The sequence below is a fragment of the Podarcis pityusensis genome, assembly GCF_964106645.2.
Source record: "Podarcis pityusensis genome assembly, chromosome: 12".
NCBI classification, from domain to species: domain Eukaryota; kingdom Metazoa; phylum Chordata; class Lepidosauria; order Squamata; family Lacertidae; genus Podarcis; species Podarcis pityusensis.
The window spans coordinates 29,866,416-29,879,595 of record NC_138037.1 but is presented as its reverse complement, the minus strand read 5'-3'; the positions used below and the strand labels follow the sequence as shown (position 1 = coordinate 29,879,595).

The 13,180-nt window shown below is 44.0% G+C and overlaps 1 protein-coding gene and 2 long non-coding RNA genes across 6 annotated transcripts in view; 1 reads left to right on the top strand and 2 right to left on the bottom strand.

The window, feature by feature from the left end:
* Positions 1-13,180, top strand: part of LOC308459640 — a 215,621-nt gene that overhangs the window by 66,864 nt on the left and 135,577 nt on the right. The gene's annotated exons all lie outside the window — the stretch shown is intronic.
* Positions 1-13,180, bottom strand: part of NXPH1 (neurexophilin 1) — a 170,065-nt gene that overhangs the window by 56,781 nt on the left and 100,104 nt on the right. The window lies entirely within an intron of this gene.
* The window catches only part of LOC308459633, a 36,044-nt gene that overhangs the window by 16,824 nt on the left and 6,040 nt on the right, over positions 1-13,180 (bottom strand). The gene's annotated exons all lie outside the window — the stretch shown is intronic.

The window sequence follows — 13,180 nt, the reverse complement described above, 5'->3', positions numbered from 1 at the left end:
CGCAGGGTACGCATACCCCTAAAACATTTTGTGAATCTTTGTCCATTTACTATATTTATTTTTCCCGATTTGAACTATAAAATTGTGATTTTCTTGAGTCAAAATGAGAGTACCCTGAACATTTTTTAAGAAAAAAAGCACTGCTTTTAACCCTCCCCACCCCCTGCCCCCGGCCCAAGAGTCTATGCAACAATTTGCAACCAGCCCCTAACGGGTTGGAGCTTGCAAGCAGCATGTATAGACTCTTCTTCTTTTTCAAGCCCTCTATCTGCCACTGGGGGGTGGGGCAGTCTTGGAGACTCCAGCTTAGTCCTGGAGGTCTGGCAACCCTATGCATGCTACGCATAAAATAGAGTGTCTACCTTCAGAGGTAGGTAAGGCAGAGAGACCTCAACTTGCACCCAGAGCAGGTTTGCGACTGAGCAAGGATTTGAACCCAGCATTCTAAACACTGTACTACACCGGTTCTACATATGATGTTAAGAGGGATGGTTCTGTACTAATAGAATAATTCATTCTATGTGGTGCACAGAAATGTGCAATAAAAGCAAGCTTAAAATACAAAAAAAAAAAAGCCATTGGCAAATTAGTTATTTACTTATGATCAGCTGCTCATGTCAAATTCATGAAAGAATATCCTAGATGTACATTCATCCTTCTTCTTTTCTTTTTCTCTTTTTTCTGGCAGTAGAGAATGGGGCTGGCTTACGTCATCTCCAACAAACGGGCTAATGAAGGAAAGAAAAGCTACACAGGCACCATGTTTCTGAACACTGCAGGTGATTGTAAGTCCCAGGGATCTTGGCAAGATGAATGGTGCATCTGGGCAATCACTGGGAGCCTATGGAATATGTGATTCATTCACTGAGTGTCCTTGCATTTTGCAAAGCCAAATTAAAAGGGAAATGGTGAGGCACAGCACAGAGATCAAGTAGCTAGGAAATACACGTGCCCCGCTGTTCATAGCTCCGCACTGTTGGATGGATTTATTTGAAATATAAAGCTTTGGATGCTTGGAGGAAAATAACTGAACAGTTGCATCTTTAGTTTATGGCTAACTTGCCTATGAACTCTGCAAAAAAAGGGGGGGGTTGATCCTGGTCATGTCAGTCAGTAGCACCGGGAAACATTGAGGATTGGAATTTTTTCTAGGGCTGCAGACATCTAATTGCTTCTTTTAATCATTAAAAAAAAAAATGTCAAGCAGAAAGATGCCCCAGTTAATTAAGCAGCAGATTATTGTTTTTAAAGAAATGTTCTTATAAAAAAACAAAACTGCAGGTGAAAGTTTATTACATCCTGGGTGAGAAAGGAGAATCTCTTCTTTTAGATTAGCAGGATTAGGTCTGCTGCAACTCAGAGGCATACACTTTCAAAGAGACAGCTGCATCGACTTCAGCTAAGCACTTCAAAGCCTGTTCCCTTAGGTGCCTCTTTGTGACGGAATTGGGCACAACCGTTATATCCTGTATGGGTCCATTCAGAAGTAACTTCCACTGGGTTCAGTGGCACTTAAAGGTAAAAGGACCCCTGACCATTAGGTCCAGTCATGGCTGACTCTGGGGCTGCGACGCTCATCTCGCTTTACTGGCCAAGGGAGCCGGCATACAGCTGCCGGGTCATGTGGCCAGCATGACTAAGCCACTTCTGGTGAACCAGAGCAGCACACGTAAACGCCGTTTACTTTCCCGCTGGAGTGGTACCTATTTATCTACTTGCACTTTGATGTGCTTTTGAACTGCTAGGTTGGCAGGAGCAGGGACAGAGCAATGGGAGCTCACCCCATTGCGGGGATTCGAACCGCCAACCTTCTGTGGTTTAACCCACAGCACCACCCGCATTCCTCAGTGGCACTTAAAGGGAAGCAAATAGGTTGCCATCTTATAGAGTCATACCTTGGATCCCAAACACCCTGGAACTCAGACGTTTTGGCTCCCAAACGCCGCAAACCCAGAAGTGAGTGTTCCGGTTTGCTAATGTTCTTTTGGAACCCGAACATCCGATGGGGCTTCCGTGGCTTCTGATTGGCTGCAGGAGCTTCCTGCAGCCAATCAGAAGCTGAAATTTGGTTTCGGAAGTCAAACGGACTTCTGGAAGGAATTCCGTTTGACTTCTAAGGTACGACTATATACACTTTTCTGGGATTAACCCCAGATGAACTCCATGGGGTTTGCTTCTGAGTAGATACACATATGATAACCTTTAAAGAGGTTCCTTCTTCTTTGTAATGTATGGTGCAGCCCTTAATCCTTGATGGTGGTTCTTCCCCATATTTCAAAGACAAGAAACAGTCCTGCCATACCCCTATGTCTCCAGTATTTATCACCAGGCTGTTTCTGGTCCTTAATGATTTGAAACCTCATACATATTTAAGTTTCTGTGTTTTATTTTCAAAGCATTTCAGATTGCCTCTAATTGACTCCACAGGCCATTTTTAAATGAAAAATTTCTCAGTTATTACATTATTTCCTATGAACACACACATCCACAGAGATATCTTTTTAAGATAAGATTTCTCCCCTCTACAAGTGATAATGTGATACTGCTTTTATATAGGCAACATGAAAGAAGCATGCTGAAGAATAAATCACCTGGAGTTAACACTGTTTGGGGGATGATGCTTAATAAGAAATGGTTGTGCTTAGCCCCAGGTTGTGCATGTTTTAAGAAAATGCTTCCAAGCATTTAAAATCACATGGCTTTCTCTAAATGATTTCCCATTCCCATTCCTCTATTGCCAGAGAGCAGAAATCATAATGCCTGTTGTTAAACATGACCAAGAGTCTGTAGATACTCACTATACCTTCAAAGCCCGTTCAAAATGCATTTCCCATCCCCTCTAAGAATTTTGGGCACTGTAGTTTGTTATGGGATGCTGAGAATTGTTGCCTATGCCCTGGTAAACTCTAGGTTAGATTACTGCAATGCTTAATACATGGGACTACTTCTGAATACAGCTCCAAAACTTCAGCTGGCGCAGAATTCAGAGGCCAGGTTGCTCACCAGGGCACAATGGTTTAAACCAGAGCTTTTCAAACTGTGTCACGACACGTTTGTGTGTCGGCTGCAGTGTGTAGGTGTGTCGCGCGAACACTCCCCGCCCTCCTCCTGAAAAGAGGTCAGTACAGTGGTACCTCAGGTTAAGTACTTAATTTGTTCCGGAGGTCCATTCTTAACCTGAAACTGTTCTTAACCTGAAGCACCACTTTAGCTAATGGGGCCTCCTGCTGCTGCCACGCCGCCGGAGCATGATTTCTGTTCTCATCCTGAAGCAAAGTTCTTAACCCGAGGTATTATTTCTGGGTTAGCAAAGTCTGCAAACTGAAGCGTATGTAACTTGAGGTACCACTGTATAGTATAACCTCCTATTTGCTAGGAAAACAGAATTACCATATTCACCTGAATACAGGATGCACCCAAATATAAACCGCACCTTAAAAACTGGAGGGGGGGAGAAAAAAAGAAAAAATACCCGAATATAAGCCACTCCATTCCTCTCTGCTCCTGGCTGCATACTGGGGGGGGGGGGAGCTGCGTTGCTGTTGGCCTTTCCCCTTCCTTGCTCTCTCTCCCTTGGGGGAGAGGACAGCAGATGACACATGGGGCAGGCACTGCTTTGCCGTACTCCTGGCGCTGTTTGCCCCGCACTCCTGGCTGCATACCGTAAGGTCGCAAATATAAGCCGGAATTTGGGGGAAAAGTGAGGCTTCTATTCAGGCCAATATGGTACTATGTCACAAAATGATGCATGTCTAAAAGGTGTGTCACCAACATGAAAGCTCTGGTTTAAATATATAACACCAATCCTGGATCGACTGCACTGGCTGTCAGTTGGTTTCGAAGCCCAATTCAAAGTGCTGGTTTTCAACTATAAAGCCTTCAATGGCTCACGACTGTAATACTTCAAGGCCTGCCTCTTCCCATAAGAACTGACCTAGACCCTGTGTTCATCATCTGAGGCCCTTCTTCATGTGTCCCCTCCACAAGAGGTCTGGAGGGTTGCAACACAAGAATGGGCCTTTTTTGTGGTGGCTCAACATTTGTGGAATGCTCTCCCTAGCAAGGCTCACCTGGCGCCAAGCCATGGTGGCTACATTCTGCCTCCACTGTTGGATAAATGAATAAACTAGCTAGCCCTTTGGCCTGATTCAACAGGGCTCTTTTTGCATTCCTCTGTTAATTTGAGGCATAGCTACATTTTGGACATCACTGGAAGTTTGCAAACTTCTTCAAAGTTGCAGTAGTAATCACAGGTCTTTTTATGGCTGTGTGCCATTGGCTAGTTCAAGGTTATCCCTTTTTATTTTTATTTATGTATTTAAAGCAAGGGCATTATGCCTTCAAAGATGATAACACAGCATTGTGCCAAGGAATTTACATGCCCCAAAGCCAGGATATTAAAAGTTATAATGGTCTCCATTGTACTCCCAATGCGCTGCATGCTTATAGACTTAAAAGTAATCACCCAAGGCATAGGAATTTTTGCGCGTGTGAAAGGCGAAAGTGACTTTGCATGTTAAATCTCAGCGCGGACTTTCTCTTGGAATTCTTCGTGCATTTTGTAGTTTATTTTCATTTCATTTTTATGAGTATAGCAGAATAGCAGAAATGCATTACGCACTTGGAACCTGATACCGGCATATTCTTATGAAAAAGGACACCAGAGCAGAAACTAAGCTGCTCTTCATTCACCCATTACTGTGATAAAGAGTCGCAAAAGAAAGGAACAACCATCAACGCTTTCCAGCTTTTGTGGCAACTTTTCAATGCCAGTCTCATGGGTCTATTTAGATGTCATAGTCATGCTCAAATCTGGATCAATTTACTAAGGCTGAGAAAACAAGTCTGGGGTTTTTGTTTTTGTTTTTTTAAAAATGTGATACAGCCAGAACCTGGCACATTAAAAAACCTCAAAAGATTGCCAAGTCTGGCATTTTGCCTGCATTGCCGAGGGCTCTGGAGGAGTGATGTACACTAAAAATAGTTACAAACACACACAAAATGTGTTCAGAGTGTTGTTGGTGCATGTTTCAATCACTTATCACTATCTTTAGAAGGCTATTCGCCTGCCAGACAAGAAAAACTTCTTCCCATAAGATTATCATAATATATTGAAAGTTGCAGGGGGTACATGTAATTAGATGGGGAGGGGGGGTATCCAAATATACCCAAAGGAATAGATTCTAAAAGCTTTAAAAATATATATACCTATATAAAATCTCAGCATATATCTGTATACAAGATATCAGCTGTAGGAATCATAGAGACATGGAACTGTAGAGTTAGAAGGGACGGCAAAAAAGATCTAGTCCAACCCCCTGAAGTGCAGGAATCACTGCTAAAAAAAATAACCCTGGACTACATTGGCCCTTGTAATTGGCAGGCAGTAGGAACCCTCTAGAATGACAAGCATAGTGGACACACTAGATCTACATCTCCTGGCTGCATCACCAATTACAAAGCAGAGATGGGGCCAACATAGTGTGGTCCAGGGAGCAAGTGACCACTGTCTGTGGCAAGGAGGTGAACAGGAGGGAGAGAGTAAGAAGAGAGACTTCAATCTTCTCACCACCTAAGCTTTGATCTTCCTACAGCTACCACTCCCTCCTGCTAGCTCCTCTCCCCATCAGGCAAGCCAGCCCCAGCAGCACCGACCCCTCTCGCTCTCCAGGCTTCAAGAATAGCCGCCTGAAGCCTCCAGAGCACAGCAGGAGCTCCCGCTGTGCTCCAGAGGCTTCAGGTTCCTTTCGCTGAAGGGTAGGTGCCTCTTCAGCTAAGGCGCAGTGCCCCTTTAGCTAAGCAGGAAATGGAAGGGGCTCCGTTTCTCCTGTCGCTTCACTGAAGGGGTGCTGCGCAGAGAGGGGGAGAATTTTTTTTTCTTGTTCTCCCCCTCAAAAACAAGGTGCATCCTATGGTCAGGTGCATCCTATAGAGCGAAAAATACGGTACTTTCGTAGTACATAGGTGTTATGAATTTGTCTTCCCTTCCCAGCCCCCCAAATAATAGTGGAACTGAGACTCAACTATAGAAGGGCATAACCATTGCCAAACACTGATTGTGCTGCTTCTCATGTCTCTTCCCCGAAACTTTGTGGCTAATTGCTTTAATCCGTTTATGGCAAAGGCTGAGATTTGGGACTTTTTAGCCTCCCCGTTCCATTGACAGCTCCCTATACACCAGAGAAAGCTGCCTGGCAAAGCTGGGAGGTCTTCCAGAATAACATTTCATGTGATGCAATGGACTGCTGCCAAAAGGGAGGAGACACACATACAAACACATTGGCTGTGTTCGGACATCTAGATAAAGCATGATTTATCATTATGAGAATGAGCGTAGCATCACCCAGGCTCCATCCTCTTCTTCTGCTATGTCCTCAAGGAGGAGTTTGGAAGCTGCTGCTGCTACTGCTGGCCAACAGAGTTTAATCTTCACTATGGCTTATGTGGAACAAGCCAACTTCAAGATGCAGGTTATAAAGCTGGGTTGTTTCAGTCAAGCCATGGCAAAAGTTAACCATGATTTAGAGTTTGAACATAACACAAAACTGTGGATACTTAAAACTGGCTGTTCTAGTAACCTGTGGTGTCCTCCTCACAGCCACACTGAAGGAAGAATGAGAGAAAGAATTCTGCCACACAGGGGAAGACTAGGCTCGTTCCACCATGGCAAACCATAGTTTCTTGTGCTACCCAAAACACAACCTTTGTTTGTGCACACAGGTGTCTCACAACCACTAAAACACTTCTATTTCCCCCCCTTTAAAACTGCCTCTGTCCAAATGCTTTCAGTTAGACAAAACTTCAGCCCAACAAGTTTGTGGATTTGCCCATTATCAGAGCATTCACATAATATCACTTAGCATCACACAAATCAATACATGTGATTTCAGTTTTCCTGCACTATGGATGCTGTTGGTGGCAGCTCTCGCTTCTCTTTCCTCAAGGGTTATTTTATAATATGACCAGGAAACTGGTGTGCCTCATTATATTGGAGGTTGCTGGCTGCTCTCGCTCTCTCCTCTTTCTTTCCTGGCAGTTGTAATTGCGCAGGACTATTATTGGTCTATTTCTCCTGGGATTGGCAGGGTGTGTAATCATCACAGGCTGACTTCCAGAAGCTTAGCCATTTTTTTTCAATTTTTTTGTGAGCCATATGTGAAAAAATCTTTGTAGGTACTGGAAGAAATTTTGGAAGCACAAAAATGTGACACCATTCCTCGACTCGGGAATTTGAGGGCAGCAAATTGCCTATTTCTCAACTGAATGGCTAGGAAGATAAGCGAAGGGGTTAGTTTCAGTCTCTGAGATGAGGTCGTCCGCTTATCAGGTTGTGCCACTCCAGTGGCGGGGAGCTGGTTGTTTTCAAAATCACACCCCTGCCTGAGACCTAATTTTCCCACTGAGGTAAGAAGTTGTGGGCTGTAGTGTCATTCTAACATGAGTTTTCCTGTTCAAGCAAATACAGTGGTACCTTAGGTTACATACCCTTCAGGTTACAGGCTCTACTAACCCAGAAATAGTACCTCAGGTTAAGAACTTTGCTTCAGGATGAGAACAGAAATTGTGCTCCGGCAACGCGGCAGCAGCGGGAGGCCCCATTAGCTAAAGTGGTGCTTCAGGTTAAGAACAGTTTCAGGTTAAGAACGGACCTTGGGAACGAATTAAGTTCTTAACCCGAGGTACCACAGTATCTCCTAACATGAAACCAGGAGTCCTTCTCAGTGGAAACTGCTCCACTAGGGTAACTATGGCACTGTCCCACCGTAGGAACATAGAAAGCTGCCTTATTGTGAGTCAGACTCTTGGTCCATCTAGCTTTGTATTGTCTACACTGACTGGCAGGAGCTCTCCAGGGTTTCAGGGAGCAGCTTTCCCCAATCCTATCTGGAAATGCCAGGGATCAAACCTGGGACCTTCTGCCTTCAAATCAGATGTTCTGCCACTGAGCTACAACCCTTCTCCAACCTCAGTCTGCCCTCAGCCATCCTCCACTTGCTTGCCTTCTTACTTACAAGCAACCAAGGAGGCAGCACTGCCTATCATCTTCCTCCTCCATAGTCCCAGTGTTGCCCTTGTACAACTCAGCAGAGAGGAGGATAGCAGCAAAGGCAGAATTAGTTGACTCTGCCTGCCATTAGCTCTGGTGCCACCTACTGTTGACTTTGCCGCCTTCTGCCATACCAGTCGCAATGGGTACCATCCACCACTGGTCCTTCTCATACAACTACGATACCGTGGGGCTTCTGTACCCAGACGCTCTTGGCTTCCAGTATCAGATTTTGACTTTAGTTTCTTTTTTAAATTGTTTATGGACTTCCGGCGCAGCTGCCATGGCGAACTAACGATCCCATGGTAGCGGATGCCAGCCGTGCGGTTAATCAAGGATAATTTGGGAGTAATTATCCTTGTAAGCCCCACCTCCCCCGGTCAGGAGGGGAGAGCTTTCTCTCACGGATTGTCCAATAACTGTTTCTTGTTCCGATGGAATGCAGGACAGGGACACAGAGGGCATAGCACTGCACGTATTGGAAACTCCCCAATGCAATAGCCATGAGCGGAGATATCTCTGTTTATTTTAAGACGTATCTGAATTTGGACTTAAGAAACAGACGTGTTTGGGAAGAAGGAGAACGATAACCTGCAAAATGAATCAGTCACTGAATGCCAAGGTTTTGATTTGGAGAAGACTCTGGTCATCATAATTGGAATGCTACGTAAGTGAAGGGAGCCTTTGTTCTCGTTATACGTTATTTTTGCTGTGCCAGGAATCGGCAAACCTTCACTGAAAAGAACCAATTAATAATGGAAGGAAATTACTAATGGATTACAACTATATATGGAATGCAAGAGGGATTCAACAAGAACTTATAATTTTCTTTATGGAGTGCTTGAAAGAATAGACTGTGTGAAATACTGGGATGATTTGTTAACATTTCCAACTAAAGAGAGCTCTAGTTCTGATTTATGATTGTTTTGGTGAGACTCCAGCTCATTAGAAGAAACAAGGATATAAACACTGAAAGTAAGCCAGAAGTCGCGGCCGGACTTCTTTCTGCTTTCGGTTTCAGAGAGGCAAAATGGAGCTATGACACACCTAGAAATGAGCTTTCGAAGGAGGGGCAATGTTGAAAAAAATTGACTGACTACAACATGAAGGAAATGAAGAAGGTAAACAAATATTTCACACAGCTACAGGATATAAATTCCCTCTGCAAGTTAATGGATTTGGATTTATTAAACGCGATAGAAAGTCATCACATCAGTGGCTGCTAGAACAAAGGATTAAGATCGGAATTGTGGAACTTGGATTAATTAAGAAAATTGGTGTAGGATCAAAGAATAACATCAACTCTTGATAGCCGGAAGACGGGAAGTCATCCAAAAATGTTTAATTTGGAACTGTTTAATTGGCTCTTTTGATTGTATTGTGATTTGTCATTGTATTAATGTGGCCTCCATTGGATTGTTATTAATGAAAATTTAATTAAAATTAATTAAAAAATAAAATAAATCATTTATGAATTGCTGTCTATGAAACATCTCAAATTGATTTAACAAATAAAAACAGAAGAATATAAGAAGAGTCCTGCTGTTTCAGGCCAATGCCCATCTAGTCCTGGTTCCTGTTCTTAAAGTGGCCAATAAACCAACATATCATAAAGCGGGAATGTGGGTGGCACTGCGGTCTAAACCACTGAACCGCTTGGGCTTGCCAATCAGAAGGTCAGCGGTTTGAATCCCCACAACAGAGTGAGCTCCCGTTGCTCTGTCCCAGCTCCTGCCAACCTAGCAGTTTGAAAGCACACCAGTGCAAATAGATAAATAGGTACCGCTGAGGCAGGAAGGTAAATGGCATTTCTGTGTGCTCTGGTTTTCGTCACAGTGTTCCGTTGCACCATAAGAGGTTTAGTCATGCAGGCCACATGACCCAGAAAGCTGTCTGTGGACAAATGCCAGCTCCCTTGGCCTGAAAGAGAGATGAGCACCACAACCCTGTTAGGATTTTTATCTCACCAGCTGCGCAGAGAGCAGCACAATGGTTGTTGACATCATGTGAGTGTCTGAGAGCATGAGACAGGAAGTCTCAGCTCGGTTTCAGTACTGTAAAAAGTTACTTTTGCTTCTGTGTGAAGTGTGTTCTTCCGTACCGCTGCTCAGAGAGAGCAGACACGCGGATGAAGCTCTGTGTATAGACAATGTAAATAAAGTAGTTTAAAGCTACGGATTGTCTCTTTCTTCTGCAATGGGATGCCAGAAGATGAGTGTGCTCCTCTCGGGGGGAGGGGTCACTTATTACCGGTCTCTCTGGACTGAGGAAGATTTACAGCCGGAGGGTGACCACTGGAGAAACGCCTTGGTGTCTTGGGAAGGTGGCGGCCTTCCCGGGAGTTTTTTTCCAACAAACCCCACAGTTGCCTTTGACTGGACTTAACCATCCAGGGGTCCTATAGCTTTTTACCTTTATATTATCAAGCACAACCTCAGAAAACAGTGAATGCTGCAGAACAGAAAAATCCAATCTCAGAGCAGCCTGATCAAATGCTCCAAAGGCTTTGGAGAACACCAGGTGATGGAATTCAAATCATGTTGTGGCCATCTATGCCTCCAGGGCATAGAAATTCCAGCCACAACAGAGAGGGCCATGTTCCACATCACCACGCAGGGAGTTACACCCACAGTGGGGCAATACACCTCCACTAACCTCAAAGCCTGGGTCAATGATATGAGGAGAGGTGTTCCACCAAGTATCTAGGTCCCAAGTTGTTGAAGGCTTTGTATGTTAGACTTAACACCTTAAACCTATAGGTTTGGAATCCTCTGGTCTAAAAGATCATCGGGAGTAGCAAGGGTGTCATAGCTTTCAGAACCCAAGACCTATGTTAAGCAGCACAGCAGATTGCATGAAATGTTCTCTTATAAAAACACATCTTTGAGGCAGCTACATGTCAGGTGTTTGCTTTTGTAAACCGTGAACACAAGTCCAGAGTTTGTGCCTTGCTTAACGGTTCCTTCCATTTATCTTTGATCTCTTATGAGAAAGAAGAGCATGTGAACTCGCTTCATGTTGAGCTTTAGAAGTGGGATAAAACAAGAGTACCATAACAAAGGAGCGACGGAATTGTTTAGCTTCGTGGGGAATTCATCAGAACAATGACATTCATTTACAAAAGCATTAACCTTAGCAAAGATCTGCAAGAGAGGGCGGGGGAAAGGAAGGGCTAGTGGTGACAGTTTGCATGCCTTATGTTATGTATTAGATAATGCATTAAGTGCCTGATCCAGCATGAAATATCCATGGCTTTCTGGTAGAGGCGAGCCCAGGGATGCTGGTTCCACAGCAGGCTGGCGGATGATTTCATAGGAAAGGTCACACTGCTTCAGAAAACAAATGGCAAAAATACTTCAAGTGAGACTTGTTTCATTTGGCTCTCTGCCTCCCATTTCCTGCTCCCCCTGGTTTTAAGACATTCTTCTCCCCTCCCTCCACACACACACACATTAGGTCCATGTGAGTTACAACTGGCCTAAGGCATCCTATTATCTCTGTCCTTCCAATCACTGTCTATTTCCTTCTTTTCTTCATTCCCCTGGATTTTGTACTACTCTCTGACAACTCTGCACTTGCCACTATCTCAATCATTATCAGCCCAGACCCAGCTGAAATCCGATTACCCAGGTTTTTATTTTTTTACTTTTTGGAGGGCACAAAATGCTTTTGTAATGAAAGGAGTATTAAGGAGCACACAGGATGTCTAAATTAAGGAAACCAACATCCGTCTTATGCATGGTTACGTGGGAGTAAACATCACTGATTTCAAAGGGGGACTTGCTTCCAGGTGATGGGGTCTAGCCACCTTTCCCAAGCTGGTGTCTTCTAGAAGTTGAACGTCTGTGGGGTCTTTTTTTGCATTTCTTGGGAATGCAGGGCTTCAATATATTGTTGCATTATACTAAGCCATTAGCAAATTGAATGGCCAGTTTCAAATACCAAGTGACAGAACTGGTTACACTGGTAAATGTTCTGGTCACATGCAAACTGTAGAAAGTTTTGAGATACTGTGGGCATATAATGCCATGAAAATGAAAATTAGGGTGTGTTTTAGAAAATCATTCTTTCGGGTTCGCTTTCTGTGACTAGTTATCTGGAAAGGGACCAGTGAGAAAATGCCTCAGACATGTAGCACATCAAACAGGAACCTGTGAATGCACAGCGGCACACACTATTCCTTCTAACACCAACTGCTAATAGTGACAAGTTACAGCATTGCTATAATTAACATTATTATTATTATTATTATTATTATTTCTTTTTATTCTGCACTTTGGTCCATAAAGCAGCAAACGACATGTTATAATACAACCAGAGAAGAACACAAATCAAATACAATACATCAAGTTTATAATCAAATCAGCAGACTCAAACAGCAGGATCAGCAGAGATACACAACATTCACCCACTAAAATCAGACACAAACCACAACGATTGACTCCTACTGCTACCACACAGTATTAGGCATCATAATTTGCCTGCATCAGATATTGCATTTTCCAGATATGATCTCTAAAGCAAAGCCAAGCCAAAAAACTGCTTCTTCAAATATGCTCTGTGTAGCATTCTGGTAGGGTGTGATTAGACCTCCAGTTCTGTATTTAAAATAATATGCATATAGATATGTATTATTTGCCAAGGAGCTCTAGCACATGCTTTGCATACAGAAGGTCCCAGTTTCAATTCTCAACATCTCCAGAAAGGACTAGGAAAGACTACCAGTCAGTGTAGACAATATTGAACTAAATACTGAACTAAATGTACCAATGGTCATAAGTCACCTCTATTCAAATGTACATACATACATACATACATACATAAATACATAATATGGGCTGTGCCTCTGCTCAGTTTGCTCAGCAACCCTACGTACTCCCCCATCCTCACCTGCCCCTCACCCAGTGGCGTCTTACCCATAGAGGCTAGTAGCACAGGGTGCCAGGGCGCCAAGTTCTGGAGAGCGCCAGGGAAGAGGCGAAGGCTGGAAGCGGCAGCTCCTGGCATCAGCTCGCCGCCCTCGCCCGCCTCCGCCATGCCACGCCAAAGCAGCGCCGTGCCCAGAGCCTCCGTCTGCTGTGGCCACCATGGCACGAAGCAGCCAGCTGAGCCAGGAGGCACAGTGTCCAGCCT